This window comes from Aulonocara stuartgranti (assembly GCF_965226115.1).
Source record: "Aulonocara stuartgranti genome assembly, chromosome: 18".
Classification (NCBI taxonomy): Eukaryota; Metazoa; Chordata; class Actinopteri; order Cichliformes; family Cichlidae; genus Aulonocara; species Aulonocara stuartgranti.
In genome coordinates, this window is record NC_138954.1 from 32,156,746 (window position 1) to 32,183,894 (window position 27,149).

Consider the following 27,149-nt stretch of genomic DNA (forward strand, 5'->3'; position numbering starts at 1 on the left):
CTATGTTACTATGCAAAGAAAAAGCAGTACATAAAGTAAGGAGGAAAAAAGAAAAAGCTTATAGTGACGGTAAGACTGTTGAGTGAGCTGTTCAGGTCTGAAGGATTAAAAACTGTCTTTCTACCCGAAAACCACCACCTCTCCCTGTCTGAAGCCAACCGTCTGCTACGTAATCACTTCACCCTCCAAACCACTGGCAGTCCTCACACAAGCTAGGACACACACACTGGCAGGAATTTAAACACTTTGCTGTACCGTCATAATACAACTGAGATTAACCTGAGGATATTTTTGTAACTGTGTGTGAGGTAACGCGAAACCTAATGTCAATTAAGCTCTATTTCCAAATTGCTGCCTTTTTCTGCTTTACATAAAAAGGGTATTAGCTAGGTTTTGTAATTATTTTGACCAGGCTGACAAAGTTTTCTGGGAGGAGTTTGCATTATAGATTTTTCAATCTTAAAGTATCAGTAAATAGAGTAACTCTTAGAATTGCAAGAGTCATTGAACAAAAATGTCTTTTCATCATTTCAATCACTACAACATTAAACAACAATTTATGTAGAAAAAAGTAGAAAAAAAATGCTTGCATCAGTGGGTGTGAATGGGTGAATGAGCTATGCTGTCTAAAGTGCTTAGAGTGCTCAGTCAGACCACATAATCTGCTCCAATAAAACCAAACAAAAAGGGAAATGTCATACTAAAACTAAAAATGTATACTGTTACATTTCTGCTATAGACGCTGATGCATTCTTATAACTATAAATGAAGATTTGTGATGCAAAAAAGTTATTAACAATCAAAATCAACAATTAAACTATCAGTTGGTTGGAAAGTGTTTATTTACAACATTCTTAACTGTCACAGTTTATTTGATCTATTGAATTTGTAAGTTAGCTCACATCCAAATTCTAATTAGTGTCTAATTTTTAATGCAGTCTTATTGGAGAGAGTCAGAAGATAAACCAAAATATCCCCCCCCCCCCCCAAAAAAAAAAAAAACCCAAAAAACTATTATATAAAAGTTAGAAGTTAATTTGCATGCCACTGAGTGAAATATTTGATCCCCTACAATACAGCTAGAATTTTGGCTCCCACAGATTGGCTCAATCAATTGTAGATAGTCCTGATCTCAACTTGTTATGTGATTAAAGCACACCTGTCTACAGAATCAATTTCCAATTCCAGCCTCTCCACCACTATGGGCAAGACCAAAGAGCAGTCATATGGTAAATGAAGTAGTTATTATATAGGTCTTTTCTACTCTGAGAAGTCAAAACAATTTATACAACTTGTCTCATTCACACAAGCACTTTTTTCTGTACACATTTGCATATTATCTAACATTCCCACACATTCATACGCCACTGGACTTCCTGAGCTACATATACTTGGATGTCAGGACCTAGAATGGGTCTACAATCCAACTGTAGGCCCATTGTAGCCTTCAATCCCTGGGCTACAAAACTATCAACAATAATAAACAAAGTGCTGTACAGCTATTTGAAACTAAAAGGATAAATAAATAAAAGCAATACATAGCAATACAAGTAAAAAACACAATACAAGTTAAAAACAATAAGAATTTAAAAACTAGAAAGCCTAGAATTAAGACATGTAGGATAGGTTGAACAAATGTGTCTTCAACTTAATTTTAAAAATCCCCACAGAGCATGCCTGCCTAACATCTTGAGGGAGGTTGTTCCACAAATATGGTACACGAAAAGAAAACGCACGTTCTCCAATTGTCTTTTTTCTGGCTCTGGGAACCTTTAGAAGGCCAGAGTCCTAAGATCGTAGAGCACGGCATGGAACATAAAGGTGTAAAAGGTCAGAGAGGTATGACGATGCCAATCCACTGGCCTTGTAGGTGAGCAGCAGGATCTTAAAATCTGCTCGAACCTAACAAGGTAGCCAACGAAGAGATCTCAGTAGAGGGGTAATGTGCTCAAATTTCCCAGTTCTTGTTAAAATGCGAGCAGCTGCATTTTGCACCATCTGTAGACCTCTAAAGCTTTTCTTTGGTAGCCCAGAAAGAAGAGCATTACAATAATCAATACGTGAAGACACAAATGCATGGACAAGAACCTCTGCAATGTCGTTGGCAAAAGTTGATTTTGAATTTGGCTATGTTCCTCAAATGATACAAGGCAGTCTTTGTTATCTCTTTAACATGAGACTCGAAGGAGAGCACCATGTCGAACCACACGCCCAAGTTTTTTACCTTGTCCCTGCAATTTATGTCATCAATTTTCAAGATGAAATTTTGGGACAAGTACTGAAGTTTTTTGACAAGTACTCTGTCTTATCAGTGTTTAGGAGCAAGAAATTATCCGATAACCAGCCCCTAATTGCAGATAGATAAGATTCTAGTTTAGACACCTCAGCACAATTTCCAAAGGTTAGAGGAACATAAAGCTGCAGGTCGTTAGCGTAACAATGAAAGGTTACATTAAAAGAACGTAAAAGAACACCAAGAGGCAGCAGATACATAGAAAACAGCAATGGTCCAAGTACAGAGCCCTGAGGGACCCCATGCCTCATTGCCCAGGTCTCGGAGAGATCATTTTTAAAACTAACAGTCTGAGACCTCCCAGACAGGTAAGATCTCAGCCATGATAAAATATTTCCTGTAACTCCAATAAAATGTTCAAGCCTATCCAATAAAATACAGTGATCCACAGTGTCAAACGCAGCACTTACAGTGGGGCAAAAAAGTATTTAGTCAGCCACCGATTGTGCAAGTTCCCCCACTTAAAATGATGACAGAGGTCAGTAATTTGCACCAGAGGTACACTTCAACTGTGAGAGACAGAATGTGAAAAAAAAATCCATGAATTCACATGGTAGGATTTGTAAAGAATTTATTCGTAAATTAGGGTGGAAAATAAGTATTTGGTCACCTCAAACAAGGAAAATCTCTGGCTCCCACAGACCTGTAACGTCTTCTGTAAGAAGCTTTTCTGTCCCCCACTCGTTACCTGTATGAATGGCACCTGTTTGAACTCATCATCTGTATAAAAGACACCTGTCTACAGCCTCAAACAGTCAGACTCCAAACTCCGCCATGGCCAAGACCAAAGAGCTTTCGAAGGACACCAGGAAAAGTATTGTAGACCTGCACCAGACTGGGAAGAGTGAATCTACAATAGGCAAGCAGCTTGGTGTGAAAAAAATCCATGAATCCACATGGTAGGATTTGTAAAGAATTTATTCGTAAATCAGGGTGGAAAATAAGTATTTGGTCAATAACAAAAATACAACTCAATACTTTGTAACATAACCTTTGTTGGCAATAACAGAGGTCAAACGTTTACTATAGGTCTTTACCAGGTTTGCACACACAGTAGCTGGTATTTTGGCCCATTCCTCCATGCAGATCTTCTCGAGAGCAGTGATGTTTTGGGGCTGTCGCCGAGCAACACGGACTTTCAACTCCCGCCACAGATTTTCTATGGGGTTGAGGTCTGGAGACTGGCTAGGCCACTCCAGGACTTTCAAATGCTTCTTACGAAGCCACTCCTTTGTTGCCCGGGCGGTGTGTTTTGGATCATTGTCATGTTGGAAGACCCAGCCTCGTTTCATCTTCAAAGTTCTCACTGATGGAAGGAGGTTTTGGCTCAAAATCTCACGATACATGGCCCCATTCATTCTGTCCTTAACACGGATCAGTCGTCCTGTCCCCTTGGCAGAAAAACAGCCCCATAGCATGATGTTTCCATCCCCATGCTTCACAGTAGGTATGGTGTTCTTGGGATGCAACTCAGTATTCTTCTTCCTCCAAACACGACGAGTTGAGTTTATACCAAAAAGTTCTACTTTGGTTTCATCTGACCACATGACATTCTCCCAATCCTCTGCTGTATCATCCATGTGCTCTCTGGCAAACTTCAGACGGGCCTGGACATGCACTGGCTTCAGCAGCGGAACACGTCTGGCACTGCGGGATTTGATTCCCTGCCGTTGTAGTGTGTTACTGATGGTGACCTTTGTTACTTTGGTCCCAGCTCTCTGCAGGTCATGCACCAGGTGCCCCCGTGTGGTTCTGGGATCTTTGCTCACCGTTCTCATGATCATTTTGACCCCACGGGATGAGATCTTGCGTGGAGCCCCAGATCGAGGGAGATTATCAGTGGTCTTGTATGTCTTCCATTTTCTGATGATTGCTCCCACAGTTGATTTTTTTCACACCAAGCTGCTTGCCTATTGTAGATTCACTCTTCCCAGTCTGGTGCAGGTCTACAATACTTTTCCTGGTGTCCTTCGAAAGCTCTTTGGTCTTGGCCATGGCGGAGTTTGGAGTCTGACTGTTTGAGGCTGTAGACAGGTGTCTTTTATACAGATGATGAGTTCAAACAGGTGCCATTCATACAGGTAACGAGTGGGGGACAGAAAAGCTTCTTACAGAAGACGTTACAGGTCTGTGGGAGCCAGAGATTTTCCTTGTTTGAGGTGATCAAATACTTATTTTCCACCTTAATTTACGAATAAATTCTTTACAAATCCTACCATGTGAATTCATGGATTTTTCTTTCACATTCTGTCTCTCACAGTTGAAGTGTACCTCTGGTGCAAATTACTGACCTCTGTCATCATTTTAAGTGGGGGAACTTGCACAATCGGTGGCTGACTAAATACTTTTTTGCCCCACTGTATGTGTGTCTGTGTGTTACACCGGAGCTCTTTAAAGGGGGAAGCTTGACAACCAAGCTAGCTACCATTAGCTGACAACTTAGCACTGATGTTCTTTCACTCAAATGATGTTACTTCTGGTTCCAAACATACAGCAGCAACAGCTCTGAGAAATCAAATAATAAATGATGACATCCATCTTTTACACTCTTAATGATCAGCATGAATGGTAGATATAGACTACAAATAAAACTTGCATATGACTCAAATGCGCAAGTTGAGTTTGATATATTTTTGCAATGTGCACTTATCAGAAAACTGTGCCAACATTGAAAACAGGAACTGCTGAGATTGATTTTTGTGCAAAGTGCAAATCTATATGAAACAGGTCGATGGAGATGCAGCCAGGATTCAAATTTGGTGGAATGCAATGTCAAACCAAATTACAGTGTCCTTCTTGATCTTAGATCTGGAAAATGACAATAAATTCAGTACACACATTTTCCATTATTCTTTTTTCTTATTACTCCTACTTTCAATGTCATGGAAAGTGCTGCTACAGCAGCGATGTGCTCCTCTACTTTTTTGTGAATGAGCCTGGATGCACAGATGTGTATGAATATATGTGCTATGTTGACTCATAAAATCTCATAATAAACCAGAATCCTGAATATAACCATGTGTTGGTAACTGCACTTAATACTGTAGCTACAAATATTTGTGGTCTTCTAAGCCAAACAGAAGTGCAAATGCATATGATTTTTTTGCCATTTTTAGCCACCAACGAGCACAGTGAATGTGGGAAAGTGTATCTCCCCGGGGCCACTAACCTCTCCATTCACTGCTGTTACATCATTAGCACAGATTTAGATATTGTACTGTGAGTCATCACAGAGCTGAATTGACCTACAGCTTAGCTGAAAACTGACTTGTATCTTTCTGTGTAATGAAAACAAGTGTTTTCTAGTCTATGGTGAGATGATAACTTGACCAGATGTGTAACAAAATCAGAACTGTATTCATTCCAATTTTGTAAATCTATTTTAACCCCCATACAGATGAGAAGTGAATGAAAAAAAAAAGGGGGCTCGTCCCTTTTCGTTCGTGTGATTGGTTCGTTTCCTTTTTGCGTTTGTGGTGGGGGGGAAAACGTCGTGCGCGAGTTTTGCGGCTCTGGAGTGCGCGGATGCGGTTGGGTGTCTGCGGAGTTGTGTTTTCCTTTTTCGCTTTGCTCGTGATGTCGTTTGACATGGATGATTTTGCGCAACGTCCCTCCATTGAAAAGTTGGAGCGGTGCACAAAAGCAGATTTGTTGGTAGTGGCTAACTTATTCGGGGTGGATGTTCCGTTGAATGCTAAGAAGGCGGAAATTAAACACTGTTTGGTGGAGAGACTGGTGGACAGGGGAGTGTTTGGGGGGCAGAAAACTCCTGCACCAGGAGGGACCACCTCATCAGCCTTTGGTTCGAGTTCTGCATCCGCATTAGGAATACCAAGGGATTGTGGTCGGTATAAACAATCACAGGCGAGGGACTGCCACCGACATACACCTCGAAATGCTGCAATGCGAACAGCAGAGAGAGGGCCTCTTTCTCAATCGTGCTGTACCCTCGCTGATGGACATTGAATTTCGTTGAGAAATAGCCGATTGGGTGATCCACACCATGATGGTCTTCCTGCAGCAATACGGCACCTGCCCCGTTTGCACTGGCGTCCACTTCCAACTTAAAAGGGCGTGCAAAATCAGGGGCGGCCAGCACTGGCGCACTGCACAGGAGAGTCTTAACAGTCCAGAACGCACTCTGACACGCAGAGGTCCACACAAAAGGTCTCAACACACTAGTGAGGCTAGTGAGAGGTGCGACCACGTCCGCGAAGTTTTGACAGAAACCCCGGTAGTAGCCCACCATGCCGAGGAAACGGCGAAGCTCACGCCTAGTCTGAGGGGCGGGAAAATCCAGTATGGCCTGGATTTTGGCCGAGATAGGGCGCACTTGCCCCTGACCCACCTGCTTTCCTAAGTACGTCACCATGGCTTTACCAAAATCACACTTGGCGAGGTTGAGGGTGAGGGATTCCCTTTCCAAGCGATGGAACACATCAGTGAGTGTCTCCATATGCTCTGACCAGGTGTCTGAATAGACGACAATGTCATCCAAATACACTTCACACTTGCAGACGCCGCCCAGCACGATATTCATGAGCCGTTGAAATGTGGCGGGAGCGTTGCGCAACCCGAAAGGCATGACAGTGTACTGGAGAAAATGGTCAGGAGTAACAAAAGCAGAGATTTCGGCCGCACGTGATGTTAGGGGAACTTGCCAATAGCCCTTTAACAAGTCCAGCTTGGTAACGAAGGTCGCAGAACCGACCCTATCAACACAATCCTCCATTCTGGGCAGAGGATAGGAGTCAGGCTTGGTCACACTGTTCACCTTCCGAAAATCTGTACAAAACCGTGGGGTCTTATCCGCTTTAGGCACTAGGAGACATGGGGAACTCCACGCACTAGAGCTAGGGACAGCAAGACAATTCTCCAACAGATAAGAGACTTCTGTCTGGAAAAGAGCACGCGTAGTGGGATTCACCCGGTAGGCATGCTGTTTGATTGGAGGATGGTCCCCCACATCGATATCATGCTCCAACACGGTGGTACAGGATGGAGTGTCCGAGAAAAGATTAGGATGATTTTCAATCAACCGACACACGTCATTTCGGACATCATCATCTACCCCAGTTAAATGTGACCTTAAATCACGTAGGATTTCAGAATTCCTAAGTCGTGCGCAGCCCACAGCACAACCGAAAACCAAATCGTCACCTACTGGGTCATACCGAGTTTCGGAAACCGGCACCCCCACAGTCGCAACTGTTGACACACCACCAGCAAAGTAGGGCTTCATCATATTAATATGACACACACGGCACTTTTTCCTTCGCTCTGGGGTGTCGATGACATAATCCGTGTCACTCAATTTCGCCTGCACTGTATACGGACCACTGAACTTGGCCTGGAGGGAAGATCCAGGGACCGGTAAAAGTGTTAAAACTTTATCACCAACCTCAAATTTTCGCTGCACAGCCTTCACATCAAACTTCCTCTTCATCCTACCTTGTGTTGCACTGAGAGCATCCCGTGCAATTGCGCACGCTTTATGCAAACGCTCTCTGAAAGAGCTCACATAGTCTAACACATTTTCCTTAGGGGCAACAGTGTCGGACAGGAAGTTCTCCTTAAGCAATCGCAAGGGGCCACGCACTGTGTGACCGAACACCAGCTCAGCAGGGCTAAATCCTAACGACTCCTGCACACTTTCTCTCACTGCTAAAAGAAGCAGCGGCAACCCCTCATCCCACTCCTTTTGAGACTCAAGGCAAAATTTCCGCATCATCGATTTCAATGTCTGATGAAACCGCTCGAGCGCACCTTGCGACTCCGGATGATAGGCACTAGATTTCCGATGTTTAATGCCAAGTGACTGCAAAACCTGATCAAAAATCCTAGACATGAAATTAGAGCCTTGGTCAGTTTGAACAGCTTTTGGTAAACCAAAAATAGAGAAAAAGTTTTAACACTTTTACCGGTCCCTGGATCTTCCCTCCAGGCCAAGTTCAGTGGTCCGTATACAGTGCAGGCGAAATTGAGTGACACGGATTATGTCATCGACACCCCAGAGCGAAGGAAAAAGTGCCGTGTGTGTCATATTAATATGATGAAGCCCTACTTTGCTGGTGGTGTGTCAACAGTTGCGACTGTGGGGGTGCCGGTTTCCGAAACTCGGTATGACCCAGTAGGTGACGATTTGGTTTTCGGTTGTGCTGTGGGCTGCGCACGACTTAGGAATTCTGAAATCCTACGTGATTTAAGGTCACATTTAACTGGGGTAGACGATGATGTCCGAAATGACGTGTGTCGGTTGATTGAAAATCATCCTAATCTTTTCTCGGACACTCCATCCTGTACCACCGTGTTGGAGCATGATATCGATGTGGGGGACCATCCTCCAATCAAACAGCATGCCTACCGGGTGAATCCCACTACGCGTGCTCTTTTCCAGACAGAAGTCTCTTATCTGTTGGAGAATTGTCTTGCTGTCCCTAGCTCTAGTGCGTGGAGTTCCCCATGTCTCCTAGTGCCTAAAGCGGATAAGACCCCACGGTTTTGTACAGATTTTCGGAAGGTGAACAGTGTGACCAAGCCTGACTCCTATCCTCTGCCCAGAATGGAGGATTGTGTTGATAGGGTCGGTTCTGCGACCTTCGTTACCAAGCTGGACTTGTTAAAGGGCTATTGGCAAGTTCCCCTAACATCACGTGCGGCCGAAATCTCTGCTTTTGTTACTCCTGACCATTTTCTCCAGTACACTGTCATGCCTTTCGGGTTGCGCAACGCTCCCGCCACATTTCAACGGCTCATGAATATCGTGCTGGGCGGCGTCTGCAAGTGTGAAGTGTATTTGGATGACATTGTCGTCTATTCAGACACCTGGTCAGAGCATATGGAGACACTCACTGATGTGTTCCATCGCTTGGAAAGGGAATCCCTCACCCTCAACCTCGCCAAGTGTGATTTTGGTAAAGCCATGGTGACGTACTTAGGAAAGCAGGTGGGTCAGGGGCAAGTGCGCCCTATCTCGGCCAAAATCCAGGCCATACTGGATTTTCCCGCCCCTCAGACTAGGCGTGAGCTTCGCCGTTTCCTCGGCATGGTGGGCTACTACCGGGGTTTCTGTCAAAACTTCGCGGACGTGGTCGCACCTCTCACTAGCCTCACTAGTGTGTTGAGACCTTTTGTGTGGACCTCTGCGTGTCAGAGTGCGTTCTGGACTGTTAAGACTCTCCTGTGCAGTGCGCCAGTGCTGGCCGCCCCTGATTTTGCACGCCCTTTTAAGTTGGAAGTGGACGCCAGTGCAAACGGGGCAGGTGCCGTATTGCTGCAGGAAGACCATCATGGTGTGGATCACCCAATCGGCTATTTCTCAACGAAATTCAATGTCCATCAGCGAGGGTACAGCACGATTGAGAAAGAGGCCCTCTCTCTGCTGTTCGCATTGCAGCATTTCGAGGTGTATGTCGGTGGCAGTCCCTCGCCTGTGATTGTTTATACCGACCACAATCCCTTGGTATTCCTAATGCGGATGCAGAACTCGAACCAAAGGCTGATGAGGTGGTCCCTCCTGGTGCAGGAGTTTTCTGCCCCCCAAACACTCCCCTGTCCACCAGTCTCTCCACCAAACAGTGTTTAATTTCCGCCTTCTTAGCATTCAACGGAACATCCACCCCGAATAAGTTAGCCACTACCAACAAATCTGCTTTTGTGCACCGCTCCAACTTTTCAATGGAGGGACGTTGCGCAAAATCATCCATGTCAAACGACATCACGAGCAAAGCGAAAAAGGAAAACACAACTCCGCAGACACCCAACCGCATCCGCGCACTCCAGAGCCGCAAAACTCGCGCACGACGTTTTCCCCCCCACCACAAACGCAAAAAGGAAACGAACCAATCACACGAACGAAAAGGGACGAGCCCCCATTTTTTTTTTTTCATTCACTTCTCATCTGTATGTGGGTTAAAATAGATTTACAAAATTGGAATGAATACAGTTCTGATTTTGTTACACATCTGGTCAAGTTATCATCTCACCATAGACTAGAAAACACTTGTTTTCATTACACAGAAAGATACAAGTCAGTTTTCAGCTAAGCTGTAGGTCAATTCAGCTCTGTGATGACTCACAGTACAATATCTAAATCTGTGCTAATGATGTAACAGCAGTGAATGGAGAGGTTAGTGGCCCCGGGGAGATACACTTTCCCACATTCACTGTGCTCGTTGGTGGCTAAAAATGGCAAAAAAATCATATGCATTTGCACTTCTGTTTGGCTTAGAAGACCACAAATATTTGTAGCTACAGTATTAAGTGCAGTTACCAACACATGGTTATATTCAGGATTCTGGTTTATTATGAGATTTTATGAGTCAACATAGCACATATATTCATACACATCTGTGCATCCAGGCTCATTCACAAAAAAGTAGAGGAGCACATCGCTGCTGTAGCAGCACTTTCCATGACATTGAAAGTAGGAGTAATAAGAAAAAAGAATAATGGAAAATGTGTGTACTGAATTTATTGTCATTTTCCAGATCTAAGATCAAGAAGGACACTGTAATTTGGTTTGACATTGCATTCCACCAAATTTGAATCCTGGCTGCATCTCCATCGACCTGTTTCATATAGATTTGCACTTTGCACAAAAAAACAAAACAAAAAAACAAAAACGCAAATGGAACAAAACATAAACTCATTTAACACTGGTATGAGATTTGTACTAGTGACATCAAATACCTTAAGACAAGGTGTGTATTTCAGATGGAACTAAACATGACTTGATTGATGTATCTGTACCTTAAAGTAGGAAAACAGCTGGCTCAAAGTAATAAAAAAAACAACAACGTCTGTTAAGGGACAGTGGGCTGTATGCTCTTCCACCATCACAGCTGCAAATCTCTATTGGAGACTAACCACATGGTGCCATATCATCAATCTAAACACAATGCACATATGTATTTTGAAGCTCTACTGATCTAAACTTTCATATTAATGAAAGATCAAACAACTACTGTATATCTAATGTGAAGCAAGTCATTTGAATGATGACTCCACAGCAAGCAGTAACATCTGAGGTTAAATAAGTTCTAATAAGTAGTTACAAATTGCTATGTGCAGCTTTAGGGAAATAGAAGGAGCTCATCCACACTCACTACTCGGTGAACAAAGTCGATTTCATCTGCGTGGTTACATGCCAAGCAGGGATCTGTCCCACAATGACAGGGCAGCTCCTCTCAACAGCTAGATGACAAAGCTGGCAGATGTGGAGGATAAATATGTTCCCTAATTTAATTGGGAGCAAGTAATCTAGAGAGCTGAAATGTGTCTGAGAGTCCATTAACTGGTTTAGAAATGTTGACTCTGAAAGAAATACCAGTTCAATCGTGGTTTCATCATACTACGTATGTTTTCTTGCTTTTCTCCTTTTATGTTTTTAATAAAACCTGGTGTGACAAACGCATGGTCCTGACCAAGGTTATTATCGTTAACGAAAACTAACGAAATAACGAAAACTAGAAGTGAAAAAACATTTTCGTTAACGGAAATAAAAATAAAAACAAAAGAAGGAAAACTAACTAAAACTGTAATGAGTGTTCACAAAACTAATTAAAATTAACTGAATTTATAGCAAAAATGTGTTTAGTTTTCATTGATGTGTGTGTGTCATACAATAGTCAAGGGTGAAGATGAAGTTTAGTTTCCAGATTTTTTTCTTGCTGTCTCATTATGCCAGCAGGTGGCAGTACGTTAGTCGAGTCGTCTGTGTTGCTGCTCCGTCCACGCGCAGAATCATGTCAGGAAAAGTCGGGAGAAAGCGCCAGAGTCCAATTTGGGATTACTTTGAATATGACTGTGTTTTGGATGAAGTGTCTTGTAGTGGAAAGAGACAAATTATGAGGGACATTTCTAAAGGAAAAAATCCCACAAACCTTAAAGTGCACTTGAAAAGCTCACACAAGAAGGCTAACCTAGCTTACCTTGAGAAGGTAAGGGAGCACACTCAAACCTCATCACCAGAAACAGAAGCTAACCCCAGGCAAGGCAGCATGATGCATCCCGAGACAACAGGACGGGGACATCTACATAACTGTGTGAGTCAATTGCCTTCAAAAAGTTTATCAATTCACTTGAACCAAAATTACGAACACCCGGTGCCGCAAGAGTTAATAGTCTCATTGGGGCCAAGATATACATTTTATAGTTGCCTGGTATCAATGGTTGTTCATCTGCCTTTATTTATTCATTTATTTATTTAAAGAACCCATAGGTGGGAATGTGAGTTGTCTGTCTCTGCGTGTTAGCCCTGCGACAGACAGGCGACCTGTCCAGGGTGCAGGGTATGGTAGCTGGAATAGCAACATACCCAAGGATAAGCAGAAGAGAATGACTGATATGATGAAACTGGGATTTTGTTACACTTAATTATTGCAAACACAACTAAAACTATAACTGAAACTAATCAAAACTAAACTGAAACTAAGGATTTTCAAAAAAATAAAAACTAAACTAAACTAGCAAACAATTGGTAAAAACTAATTAAAACTGATATAAAATTGAAAATCTGAAGTCAAAACTAAATAAAAATAAAAACTAATGAAAATTGCAAAACTATTAAAACCCTGGTCCAGACAGCAGGAAAACAATGTGATATGAAAACAGGAAACATGTAGGTAACTAGGGCTGCCACAAACGATTATTTTGATAGTCGACTAGTCACCGATTATTTTTGCGATTAGTCGACTAATCAGATCATCATCCATTAGACGTAAAACTACAGCTTATTGCACCAGCAGCATCTGCTCTTATATAACTATCATTAGCTTACAGCTTTAAGTGTTTAAGGTCTGTGCTCACTAAAAGTAAAGACAAGATGATAGTTTGTTAAATTTTTATGAAATTTGCAGATTGTTTCGGTGAAGTTTAATAAACTCCTTGCTATCTAAACTATAACAGGACACCGGAGTATATTCTGGAGCATCTCACACTTCTGATAATCAGCTGTCTGCTTGACGTTTATTCAGCTGTGCAAAAACTATAACTTTAATCTCAGACAAACTGATTTACTCAGGAACAAATAAAATACTAAAAAAAAAAAAAGCCAAACAACAACATTTTAAGTTATCTAAGTGACTCATATATATTTAACCTGAGTAGCGAAAGACAGCGGTGGGTTTGAAAACGATTTGTGGGGAGTCCGGTGTTCTCACGGCGCTAGTGAGCCTAGCCCCCGGCTCGCTAACGAGCTAGTGGGTAACAGATGTCTCCGAAAACGTCGGAGCGCTTTTGAAAATATGTGGTGTCCTGATAAACTGAGCAGATATTTGAGGTTTACACAGCTACATTCTCGCCTGAAAATATGTTAAACGTTTATTTTGTGACCCAGAAAGAAGAATAAGAGTAACATTAAAACTAACTAGCTGCCGCCATTGTTGGAAACTGCGCTGGGCCGCGCTATGAATTCTGGGACACAGCTGCTTCTTCTTCTTCTTCTTCGGGGTTTAACGGTAGGTGACATCCTTGTACATGCAATGCTGCCATCTTCTGTTTCAGTCCGTTATTACACTCTTAAATCCTGCCACTTATTCCTGCGTCTTTTGTGATCTTACAAAGTTTCAAACGACACGTCGACTATTAAATCAGTCGTCGACGATTTTGATAGTCGACGTAATCGTGACTAGTCGACAAATCGTGGCAGCCCTATAGGTAACTATAAAGAACCATTCTCATTGATTAAAGAATCAGGACAAAAACATCATATCAGTGATATAAGAAGGTTTCTGTTTTTCAGACTCATGCCATCAAAACGTGTTAACAAAATCCTGTCATGGCTGCCCAGCCAGTCGCCATGGTGACTCAGCAGCTCCTCACTGTCTCCTCCTTGATGGGCACAAGTTCTGACACACCCACACACATACATGCACAGACTGTCTCTGATGAGCAGCAGTTTATATTACCGCTGATAACACACACACACACACACACGCACACACGTTCCAGTATATGAGGGTAGGTGCAGACAAGTCAGCTAAATCCAGATTACTAACTGCGCAAACCTGTCAAGTGTGACTTTGTGTTGTGTTTCAGTTTCTGTGTGTTTGTGTGTTGTCAAGGTACCCAAGAAAACAAGAAGTGCACAGATGATATGAGCTGGTGAAGTTGAATAGAGGAGAACAAATGGAAACTGATCTGCATGAAATGATACTGTATCTTTCCATCTCACTTTTTTCTTGCTGTGTGCATACTCTGATTTCATAGATTTTTCTTTCTGTGTTTTGTAGCACATTCATTCAACAGAGCACTGTTTCTGTTACTTTCTTTCATTCTTGGTCCATTAAGGTGGGACTATTATGCTTGTGCTTTTTTTTCTGGAGACATATATACTGATTCAGTGGTGGAGGTTCGTTTTAAACATGGCCAAGGTTTAATAATGAGGTTGATGTATGCACAAATAGCAAAAAGCAGAAAAAAGCAGAGGCTCATTAGACTGTAAAAACTTGGCTCAGTATTTTTTTTTACTTTTTTGTTCAGTATGATGTCAAAAGAGAGGATATGGCTAAGACAGCCAGTTTGTGTGCACAGCTACATGTTATGTACTAGCAAGAATTTGGCCTAAAGAGAGGAAAAAAGGGAGCTTTAACATCTTGTTTTAGATGGATGATTACTTAAGAAATGGTACCAAGAGTAAGAATAAGGTTTATTTTGAACTGTGAGTCATGCAAAGCTACTCTAGTAAAGTCTAAAAGTAAAAATGTTGAACTGTAAATGGCCATAGTCACATTCATCTTTTCATAAATGAAAGCTTGATACATTTAAACTAAGCAGTTGACAGTCAAATAAGAAATGTCTTTGTGTTAGGCTAGTAGTTACCAATAAAGTTTCCAAGTTTGCAATCCAACTTCAAGAGATATTCTGTCATATGATGTCAAACATCAAACCAAGCTTGTGACTGAGAGGTCACAAATCAATAGCTAGTGAATGTGTGGTTTCACTATCAGATCAATTCATCACGTCTGTTTGCAAAAACAAGCAGCAACAGCAAAAATGCTCATCTTAGGCTTCAAAATGGGACTCGGCTAATTGAGTGACAACACAGTAGTCACTCATCTAAGCATACTGTGTGTGCTTAGTGACATGTGATTGATAATGAATTCAGTTTGAGGAACAATTACATTGAGTTCATGTGTCCTTTTGTATTCAGAACTGCGGTTCCATTTAACTGAAAAGCCATTAGGGATGACTCAGCCAGTGAATACACTGCGTTTCGGACCACTGAGATTTGTTTATTTTATTGTTTAAAAATAAACATTGTGACTGGATGGATATGGAAGGATTGGATAAATTTCAACTTATTTTGAGCAGCTAACATTTTTCTGCACCCAAACATTTAACTGGGATGAACTGTGACTGCACTCCAGACTTTGGGTTTAAATAATGAACTCTTGCTTACATCCTGGGAGCAGGGTGCATGTTTTGATGCTTTAAATGAAGGGGACATTTTATACTCATTCCTGCCTCGCTCTGCTGTACTGGCTGATGGCTGGTCTGATCTTAAGCTCAGTAGGACAGAAATAACCTTTGCTTATTTCAAATCATGAACACATAATAATGGAAGCTCTCAGAAGGATGAATATGAAGATGAGAAAGGGACACAGTGTTTTCCATCATTCCTGGTTCAACTGCCACATGATGTCAGGTCTGATTTGAATCTCCGCCTCTTTTCTCCACAGGAAAAACTGACCTTTGTTGTTGCCTCTGAAGCCATTGTTTGATCTATTCACTGAACCTCTACTGTACAGTTGGCTCACTCCAAAGGCTACATGGACAATAATTTTTGCTCTGTGCTTGATATCTGTTGGTATTTACCTTGGTCACATTTAAGTAGTTCATCTGGGTGATCTGATAAAGATCATGATGTGTAAATTAGTAAATGGATAATTGAGTTACTAGTAATGGTATTATTAGTAATCCTAAAGGCTCTGTTTAAATGCAATCTATAATGTTAACCCATCCGTCAATGCACAGATGCCACTGGATACCCTGGATGTAACAGGGACTGATCATCATATACAGCAAGTACTTTAACATCCAATACAACACCGGCCTTTCCCGTTCTAAAGGTTTCATACACAGTGTTATCTGGTGTGCATTCCCATTTGAAGCACTTTTGTTCAACGCCAAGCCCTCAAGCAAACTGACAGTCCTCACAGAAGAACTGCTGTCTTGCTAACTATTAGAGGTTGACCAATTAAGCTCTTTGCTCTTTCCATCTTGAAGTTACAGCTATCAATCAACCTTTAAAAATGCACTGAGCTGTTTATTTTGAGATTTAGCAACGACATTTCTCTTAAAAGATCTGTCTCACAAAGCAGGAAAAGTGCTTTAATGTGATCCACTTTTAACCAAGGCAGATCACTATGGTAACCACAAATAAGGCAGCAGCACCAGGTCTATGTTCATACTGCTTAACATGGTCACCTCCTCACCAATCCTCACATGAACCAAATAATTTGAAGATAACAGTACAATCAAAGCACATAACCTGATATTTCCAGTAGCGGATAACATGTGTGCAGGATTAAAACACTACATAACAATAATGTTTCTTTCAGTGACTGATATATTTCATCAGACATAATAAATGTTTGAGGGAAGTTAACGCACCTTGTCCCCAATCTGGCAATAAAATTGGTTTCAATAATAAATGAAGTATAGTGAAGTTTGCTGAAAGTCTTTAGAGGAATTCTCAAAGTGACTGGTGTGGATCCATATATTAGCAAAGTGAAAAGCTGACTGGATAACATTAAAATATTCAGAGGGGGGAAACTTATAAATATATAGAATTAATGAAAAGTTAATTCACTGTGAATTCATCACTAAGCAGGAGTGAGACTGCAAGCACAATTTCCATTTCAGTGGATTTACAGTTAGTCTTAACATAATGTTTTGAAACGCGTCAAGATGAAAGTTTGTGGAATTTGATAGACAGTTTATTTTCCATGTGTGAGTAACACAGCTGCATTATTTGACATGTGTTGTCACTTAAAAGCAATGCAGCAAGCTGTAAACCCAAATTTGTCACACAAACCAAGGGCTTATAAGCCAGCATACAAAAAGCAGTATTATCTTTCATTAGCTGTTTCATTATCTGATAATTTACCTACGCTAATTTTATCCTTATTATTAATGTTATTTGGTCTGACATTTCAGCTAGTATTCACACTATTTTCAACAGCTAGTTGCTTATTTTGACTGCTGGTTGGTGTTTGTGTTACCCAAACGTTTTTGGTGAATACACATCCCTTGTGCACCTTGAAACATGGGTGTTTAGAGATAGAACAGCAATCAGTTGGAAAGGACTACACATTGTGCATTTAATCATTAGCTCTTATTAAACTCTGGCTCTCTTCTATGGTACGTCTTTCGTCCTGTTTTCCTCCCCTCACCCCCATCCAGTTGTGGCAGACGGCTGCTCCTCCCTGAGCCTGGTTCTGCCGAAGGTTTCTTCCTGTTGAAAGGGAGTTTCACCTTCCTGCTGTCGCCAAGTACTTGCTCACAGTCTGATCATTGGGATTGTTCTTTATAAATTGTAGGGTCCTTATCTTAAAATATAAAGCAACTTGATATGACTGTTGTTGTGATTTGGTACTACATAAATTAAACTTAATTGAATTGAACTGAAAAGCTAAACAAATTGCTACAATAGGGTAAAATTTCCATAGAGGTGTACGGAAGCCCAGAGTTAAAGGAAAACTCCTTAACTCCAGAAGCTCCTTACCTAGGACTCCTCCTGACCGTAGGACTTTAATAATTAGCAATATTATTTACAACCGTTACTACTTTTTTGTAGACCACTAACTGTTGGTAATCTAGTCATCTTTTCCACTGTTCCATTCCTCTTTACTTAACAGAAAAAAATAGGAAACATCATAGTTTTGGATAACAAATGAAGTTCATCTTGTAGTCCATAGATTTTCTTTAAAGTTCCAGAAAAACCTAATGGCTACAGAATGCTATCACTCTTCATATCGCCTGGTTTCATGCTGGGCACAAACATTATGAGATAACTCCATGTTTTGTTACATAATCTTACATTTTTTACATAATTCTTACATTTTAACAAATTTCCCACCTGTGGGACTAATAAAGGTCATCTTATCTTATTTTACAAGCCAGGCCTATGATATCGCCTGGAGAAACTACAACATGATTAGATCGTATCTCTACAGTACTAGCTCTGCCTGGCTGACTTGTTGACTTACTGAATGACAACAGAGCTTACACATTTCCAGCTAACAACTGATTATTACTGTCAATGCTACACTGTAAAACGATTTATATATGTAGTCAAGGTTTGACAAGCTCTACAATGATATTGTTTGCTTGGTTTAGTGGAAAAGCCTAGAAAAGCCTATTGCCTTACAAATGATGCAAAAATGTTAACTATACCTACAGTGGGGCAAAAAAGTATTTAGTCAGCCACCGATTGTGCAAGTTCCCCCACTTAAAATGATGACAGAGGTCAGTAATTTGCACCAGAGGTACACTTCAACTGTGAGAGACAGAATGTGAAAAAAAAATCCATGAATGGTAGGATTTGTAAAGAATTTATTCGTAAATTAGGGTGGAAAATAAGTATTTGGTCACCTCAAACAAGGAAAATCTCTGGCTCCCACAGACCTGTAACGTCTTCTGTAAGAAGCTTTTCTGTCCCCCACTCGTTACCTGTATGAATGGCACCTGTTTGAGCTCATCATCTGTATAAAAGACACCTGTCTACAGCCTCAAACAGTCAGACTCCAAACTCCGCCATGGCCAAGACCAAAGAGCTTTCGAAGGACACCAGGAAAAGTATTGTAGACCTGCACCAGACTGGGAAGAGTGAATCTACAATAGGCAAGCAGCTTGGTGTGAAAAAAATCAACTGTGGGAGCAATCATCAGAAAATGGAAGACATACAAGACCACTGATAATCTCCCTCGATCTGGGGCTCCACGCAAGATCTCATCCCGTGGGGTCAAAATGATCATGAGAACGGTGAGCAAAGATCCCAGAACCACACGGGGGCACCTGGTGAATGACCTGCAGAGAGCTGGGACCAAAGTAACAAAGGTCACCATCAGTAACACACTACAACGGCAGGGAATCAAATCCCGCAGTGCCAGACGTGTTCCGCTGCTGAAGCCAGTGCATGTCCAGGCCCGTCTGAAGTTTGCCAGAGAGCACATGGATGATACAGCAGAGGATTGGGAGAATGTCATGTGGTCAGATGAAACCAAAGTAGAACTTTTTGGTATAAACTCAACTCGTCGTGTTTGGAGGAAGAAGAATACTGAGTTGCATCCCAAGAACACCATACCTACTGTGAAGCATGGAGATGGAAACATCATGCTATGGGGCTGTTTTTCTGCCAAGGGGACAGGACGACTGATCCGTGTTAAGGACAGAATGAATGGGGCCATGTATCGTGAGATTTTGAGCCAAAACCTCCTTCCATCAGTGAGAACTTTGAAGATGAAACGAGGCTGGGTCTTCCAACATGACAATGATCCAAAACACACCGCCCGGGCAACAAAGGAGTGGCTTCGTAAGAAGCATTTGAAAGTCCTGGAGTGGCCTAGCCAGTCTCCAGACCTCAACCCCATAGAAAATCTGTGGCGGGAGTTGAAAGTCCGTGTTGCTCGGCGACAGCCCCAAAACATCACTGCTCTCGAGAAGATCTGCATGGAGGAATGGGCCAAAATACCAGCTACTGTGTGTGCAAACCTGGTAAAGACCTATAGTAAACGTTTGACCTCTGTTATTGCCAACAAAGGTTATGTTACAAAGTATTGAGTTGTATTTTTGTTATTGACCAAATACTTATTTTCCACCCTGATTTACGAATAAATTCTTTACAAATCCTACCATGTGGATTCATGGATTTTTTTTTTTCACATTCTGTCTCTCACAGTTGAAGTGTACCTCTGGTGCAAATTACTGACCTCTGTCATCATTTTAAGTGGGGGAACTTGCACAATCGGTGGCTGACTAAATACTTTTTTGCCCCACTGTAGCTGGGTGCCTGCTGACTTCCGGGCTACTTGGTTGATCCCTTTGAGAGGGATTGGATGTAATCCCACCAATCCCTGAGGCAGAAATTATGGCATCATCATCATTACAACGCTCATGCATTAAAACATCTCTGATAATCCATCTAGCTTCTGTGCCAGCAGTCTCAGGCAAAAAATGGCCTTACGTTTTTTACATTTAGTATCTCTGTGATTCAAACATTCAAGGAGTCAAAGGAGTTGAACTGACATGCCTTTTTCATTTATATATTCATGATCTGGAATTTTCATGCACCTGGTCTGGAATCTGGATGTTCTCCTGATTTGCTACTCTGCGGTTACTTGGACTGTGTAGTTCTCTGCACTCTCACCTACAAAAATTACTTCCTGTTTGCAAAGATTTAGAATATCTGAGCTCAGTTTTAATCTGAACTCATCACATATACACTCTTCAGGTCTCTTAGGCTACGTTCACACTGCAGGTCTTAATGCTCAATTCAGATTTTTTGATCAAATCCGATTTTTTTGTCTGCTCGTTCACACTACAAATAAAATGCGACAGCAAACGCTCTCTAGTGTGAACGCTCAAAGCGGCCCGCATGCGCAAAAGAAGATGTCACACACAACGCGCTCTGTTTAGACCCAGAGCAAACAGTATTGTTTGACTGATGGCCGTTAATATAAAGACTTCGGACTTTATGTTTCCCAATTTTTGCTTTAAGTTATTTTGTTATTTACATAATAATGTAAATAACCTAATAATGATCCTTATTGCTGTTTAAGAGAGGAGCGGTGCTTCCAAGGATAGCTGCAGATTTCTGTCAGAATCTGCAGATTATACAGTACAAATAAAATGTTTACGTTGTCTTCCCAACAGTTTAGAATAGAATAGAATAGAATAGCCTTTATTGTCATTGTACAGAGTACAACGAAATTGGAGTGCCACTCCCTTGGTGCAAGTTTCAATAATAAATATAAATGTAAAATATAAAAAGTACAAAAAAAACAATCGTAAGTACTCAAACAATAGTATGTACAATAGTATGTTTCACTGACATCTACACTGGATGGCCAGGAAGCATTCGCGATGTCTTCTCTGGCGCTGATAATTGGCTTCAGTCTTGTGTCGGTGACGTAAAAGGCGGATTTAATGCGACATGACCGTTCAAACAGCAGTCGCTTTCTAAAACATCAGATATGTATCGGATTCAGCACCACATACGAAAGTGACCCAGATCGGATTTGAAAATATCGGATTTGCGCCGTTCACACTGTCATACCATGATCGGATGTGGGTCGCATAGGGTCAAAAAAATCGGATTTGATGCGCTTTCGCCTGCAGTGTGAACGTAGCCTTACTGTCAAATTTGAGGTGACTGGCTATCCTTTTAGCATCATTTATTTTTTAGCATGCATAGTTAACACTTTGAATGGGTTTGTTTTAGCCCAAATAGAGTTCTTTTTCTAAACCTAAGTAAGCAGTGTTGGTGCCTAAAGCTAAGAAGTGAGAAGAGATAAAAACTGCAGTCTCCTGGTCCTGTTTTTAGCATTTGCCTTTGGCATCCAATAATACCATCATCAAAGGATATCTTACGCCTATGTGTGAGACACCAGGGGCTGTGAGACACCAGGGGCTTTGACAAAACAGCCAAACATGACACCATTGGAATGAGAACAGTTTAACTAATAAGCCACTGGAAGTTTTGGTCGTTTTGGATACAAATATTGTACTCGGCCTGTTCTCACAATTCAGTGAGTTGGACATTTTAAGTCATTTCAGATTAAATGACAGTCTTTGCTCATTGTCATAAACTTAATCCTAAAGTATGTCAGTTAGAATATTTGGGGGGTTCTCCTGATTGCCAAGAACAATTTTGATAATCATTCTTCCAAGTCTTAGTAATAAGAAATCACATGCTGTAGTTAAGGGTCAGCTTTAGGGCTATTTAGATCTCGGGGATTACATTTTTAGACTACGACTACATACAAGAGTGGCTGTGACTCAGGAGGTAGAACAGGCCATCTAATTGGAAGGTTGGTAGTTTGATGCCTGGCTGCTCCAGTCTGCATGCCAAAGTGTCCTTGGTCAAGATACTGAAACCCAAGTGGCCTGTCCCTAATACACTGATCAGAGTGTTAGATAGAAAGCACTTAGACACCAAAAAAGTGCTTGTGTGAATAAGGTGTATAAGGCACTTGGAGTGCTCAAGTAGAGTAGAAAAGCGCTCTCTAAGAACCAGTCCATTTATTATATGTTAATACTGGCAAATGTGACTTTGCTTAATTACCTCTTTAACTCAGAACACAGAAAAGAAAGATCCATCAACCTCTTTTAAGTCAAATACAATATCACAATATTAAAATACCTGAACGATATTATATACAATAATTTTAAGATGATAATGCGGAGCAGTGACATTGTAGTATGAGTTTGTTGTTGTTATAATCAGCAACAAAATGACAATAAAGTGATATGAGAAACCTCTGGAAATGAGTTGGTGGCCATGGTGACTATCAATCAAATGGCAAAGTCTTTTCCCCTTTTTAAACATTACGATTTTCTGCATCTTCACAATCTATAGAGCAAATAAATAACTGATCAAACAGAAACAGCGATCTGTTTTTAATGAAATGTCAGTTATAAACAAACACACAACAACTTTGAAATACAGTGTCAGATGAGTCTGACTGGTGTAATGAGAGTACATTATTTCAGATGTCTGTCTCCCCAAACACACTGAGCATGTCAAAGTGACATATGCTCTGTACCGTGTACCAGGCTACAGATGATGCCCACTTTATGTAACGGGGCAGCCACGTTCTTCGGCTTTAGAGATTTTACTCAGCATTGCATCATGTAGCTTCTTTGGCTCCAGCTATCACACACAGAGCAGATATGCACCGTTTACTTGAACCTTCAATCCATTTCTACTTTGAGTGCAGAATGGAGACAACCATTTTCCCATAGTATTCCCACAGACAGTCTACAGTCCTGTAGCTCAATGCGGTTCACATGTGAGATAGAGAAAAGGCAGAAAGAGCCCTAGAGGAGAAAAAATGAGCATAGACGAAACAATGCGCTCTAATCCACACACACACAGCATGCAGAGTGTGTCTGTGCGTGTAAGTGTGTATGTGTCTCGACTGGGGGGGTACTATGTATAAAAATCAGATACTCTTCTATTCTTTATATAACAAGGCCTTCGCTGTACTGGAGATGCATCTGTTTCACTATAGAGATAAACATCATGTAAAACCTACTACGGTCCCATGTAGGAATATTGTAATGACAGAGGTGCTGGCTAACTGCACTGAGACCACTACAATTACTCTTGGCTTACTAATGAGGAGCCAAAGCAGGACTATCGGAGGAATCTGTTTTGTAGTGATTTTTCAGCAGGAGGGGTGTATCATCCCGACTCTGCGGCACCACCATAACAAAGAGACAAGAATCCACGGACCTCTGCATGAGACACTGAACCCCCCTCACCCCCCGCCACCCCGACTCTTTCTCCTCCTCACACGCCCACCATCCTCTCCCCATTGGGATGGGAAACACCGCGCACAGCGATGTCTCCGACTATGATTCCGCCATATCATAAGCTAAATATAGGCCTGCATCCGTGCCACTGCAGCCTGCAGACCTGAATATAAATATGGCACCAATTACATTTCATTTATAAAGGCCCACGCGAGGCTGGCGCATCGCCAGGATGCAGAGAAAACGCGATGACACGTCCCGAATCACGTTAAAACAGTGAAACTCACCGTGTGGATGCGTCCCGAGTCTCTCGCTGAACGTGTGTGTTTGACAGTAAGAGTGTGTGATGGGGAAAATCTCTCCACCTTTCGGTGCTTGCAGAGCAAACTGGTGCCAGGACTGAGACGCAAGCCACGCCCCTTCCCCCGAACAGCTCGACCAATCAGGAGCCTGGAGCGTCAAGCGAGGAGTCTTCAGCGTCTGCATGCGGGAGGGGAAGCTGCCGCCTTTACGGACCGCCGGTGACAGCGCTATTTGTTTTGGCTTGATTATTTAGAGATTTAATCGTACATCTCAGGGGGAGCGTGTTAATATGAAAACACGTACAGTGGGTATGCAACCGTTGGTCTCCACATTGAGGGGCTCTGGTTGCTGTTTTATGTGTGAGGGCATTTTGCTTCTCTCCTTCTGGGAAAGGGACGATAAAAAGTTGTTCTGGGAGAATATTTTTGTCCTGTAATTTCTAACGTGATGAAAGAAGTCTCTTAAGTAAGCTACTTGCTCAATATGCATTTTTTTTCTTCAACAAGATGTATTTTTCAATCCCAAATATGAAAATGAATTATAATTTCATACAACTAAATCTTGTGTTATAAATGTAATTATCCTTGACATTAAGAGACATACACAGCAACCAGAGACTGTATATAAAAAATGGACATTTGGTTTCTGAAATTCTCAATTTAAAGTCTAATATTAGTGCTATAAGTGACCATAATGAAGAATAAAAATATTTAATATTCACTCATTAAAACTGAACCACAAACCTTCTGCATGGGCTGAACCATGCAGTAAGTCATATTATTTCTCAGACAACCCCATTAACAAAGAGGGCTAGTTCACTTTGTAGCTAGTGTTGGTTGCTAGTGGACATTCTAGACTCAGGTTACCCAGGTACATGGGATATTCTGTGATAAAATGTTTGAAATTATCTTTTTGATCTGCAGTTTCCATCAGCTTTGCCTGCCTTGTGTCCTTTAACTTTTAATATTTTCACATTTGTTAAGATGATTGTGTGAGCTGCTAGCGAACCAGAGGACTGAGTGGCTGCTGGGGGACACAGAGGTTTCTATAGGATTATCTAGGATTATGCCTTCCATTTGATTCAGTGCAGTTTGTTTGTAATCTCCAAATAACACATATTGTTTACAATACACAAGCACAAAAATGGTCAACAAGCAAAGTATCAAAGTAACAAAGTTCCTATAGAACTCTCCTTGCAGAAAGTAATTGTGTATTTCCACCAGTCTAACTCAATTCAGACACTAATAATCATGTCCAATCTTTGTATATGATTGATAACAACATGTACCTAACTGATCCCCTAAGCCAGGATTTGTTAGCGCCTATTGTTGACTGTTCTTATGAATATATTCATCACAGTTGGCGGCACCATTCATCTGACACCAATCACTATCTATTACTTACTTCATAATCTCATCTATTGTTATGAAATGATGAAATAAAATAAATGAAATGAAGAACTTGATATGTTCATTAATAAAAGTAGCTGCTGTAATCGGCATATTCTTGCTTCAGTCAGTTCCAGAATTGCCAGTAATTTTTGTTTGGTGGCATAGCTCCAGATTCACATGTTGAAAGCCAGAGAGCTATAGCAAGACCCAGCACAAAACAGAGCAGGTATCAGTGACAACAGATATGTTACACTGATTAAGTCAGAAACAGTATGGCAAGTGATGTTGGGGGTAGAGGTGGGTTGCAAAGAACTTTTTTATCCATTTGGAGACACACATTTTTTTTATCCCCAAAAGAGCTGAGAGAAACGTTTATAATAGCAGTTCTTTCATTATTCATTGTTGATTCAAAAATAACATCATTACACATAAAATACTGATTAGTATCGTATCAATAATACATGTGCCAGTTTGATCTGTTCTTGTATTAATAAAACAAAAAAACAAATTTTATTTGTTCAAATAAAATTTTGAGTGATTATCAGGAGGGCATCCTTGAAAAAGTAAAAAGTTCTAGCTTTAAACCTGTTCTGAACTCATCCATTTCTGTTTTCCTTTCTCGGCTGTAGTTACTCCTGATGGGTCAAACCAGGGGGCATGGCCTCAAGGTTCTTGCAGAATAGAGGAGTGGTGTCTTCTCATTCACAGCCTCTCCTCCTATTACCCTCCCTTTTCCTCTTCTGCTCTGATGAAGTGTTATGTAATGTCCCTGTCTATGTGCATCATCCCCCCTCCTCTCTTTCTATCATCAGCATCTCTGGTCCTGCCTTACCGAAACTCAATCTGTCACACCATCTATCCGCTGAAGTCTCTCTCTTTCCTTTCTGCTGTATCATTCTTCCATCTCACTTCTTTTTGCACAGTTTTATTCATTTTGTCCCATTCCTAAAATCCTCTCATTAAAAAGTAAAAGACATGACAAGACATTTAAAGTTGCTCTTCCTGCCACTGTGCAACGAGCCCTTCTCTTACACATCATCAGAATTCAAATATCATAAAAGCTTTTATTTAATGAATTTGTTAAGTAACTATTCAGTTGGAGTTCCTGCAGTTTAATGACAAGTACTGTTATCTAGTTACTCTAAATTGAAGGTCCTCCTTTGAGGTCTAAGTCGCCATCAATGACAACCAATCTTTGCAGCTGAAATATGAAGCCAGTGCCAATGCAGCAAAAACTTCAGTTTCTCCAGGCGCCACTTGAGGCTGGCTCCAAGGGTTGGTCTGCGATCATAGGCTGCCATGATACAATACTCTTTGAAAAGCATATTTGTAGCCGGGTACACTCGAAAAGTTTCATCTTTCATATTAGTTCAGTTTTAAGGTGATTTTCTTTATATTTCCTCCACCTCTACACAATAAGCTGTACATATTGAGCCACAGTTGCTCACAGTCACTTGAAGTAAAAAGCACTTTGAGCGCTCAGTTGGAGTAGAAAACTGCTATATAAATACCAGTCCATGTACCATGCATCATCCAGGGGTGTGAGCACAGTGACCCAGTGCTCCAGCAACATAAGTCTGTGCGTCTCTGCCTCGTGTCCACACAGTTTATGGTATACAGCTCTCTAACATAGCTACTTGATGTTAGCAGATAAAAGGCAGCTTCTGATTGCAATACAC

The 27,149-nt window shown here is 41.3% G+C and overlaps 1 pseudogene across 1 annotated transcript in view; it reads right to left on the reverse strand.

The window, feature by feature from the left end:
• Positions 1 to 24,290, reverse strand: part of LOC309694281 — a 129,699-nt pseudogene extending 105,409 nt beyond the window's left edge. The window contains exon 1 of the transcript XR_014280785.1: positions 24,064 to 24,290. The product of XR_014280785.1 is annotated as an uncharacterized misc_RNA (transcript). The remainder of the gene's footprint in view (positions 1 to 24,063) is intronic.
• Positions 24,291 to 27,149: the final 2,859 nt, after the last annotated feature.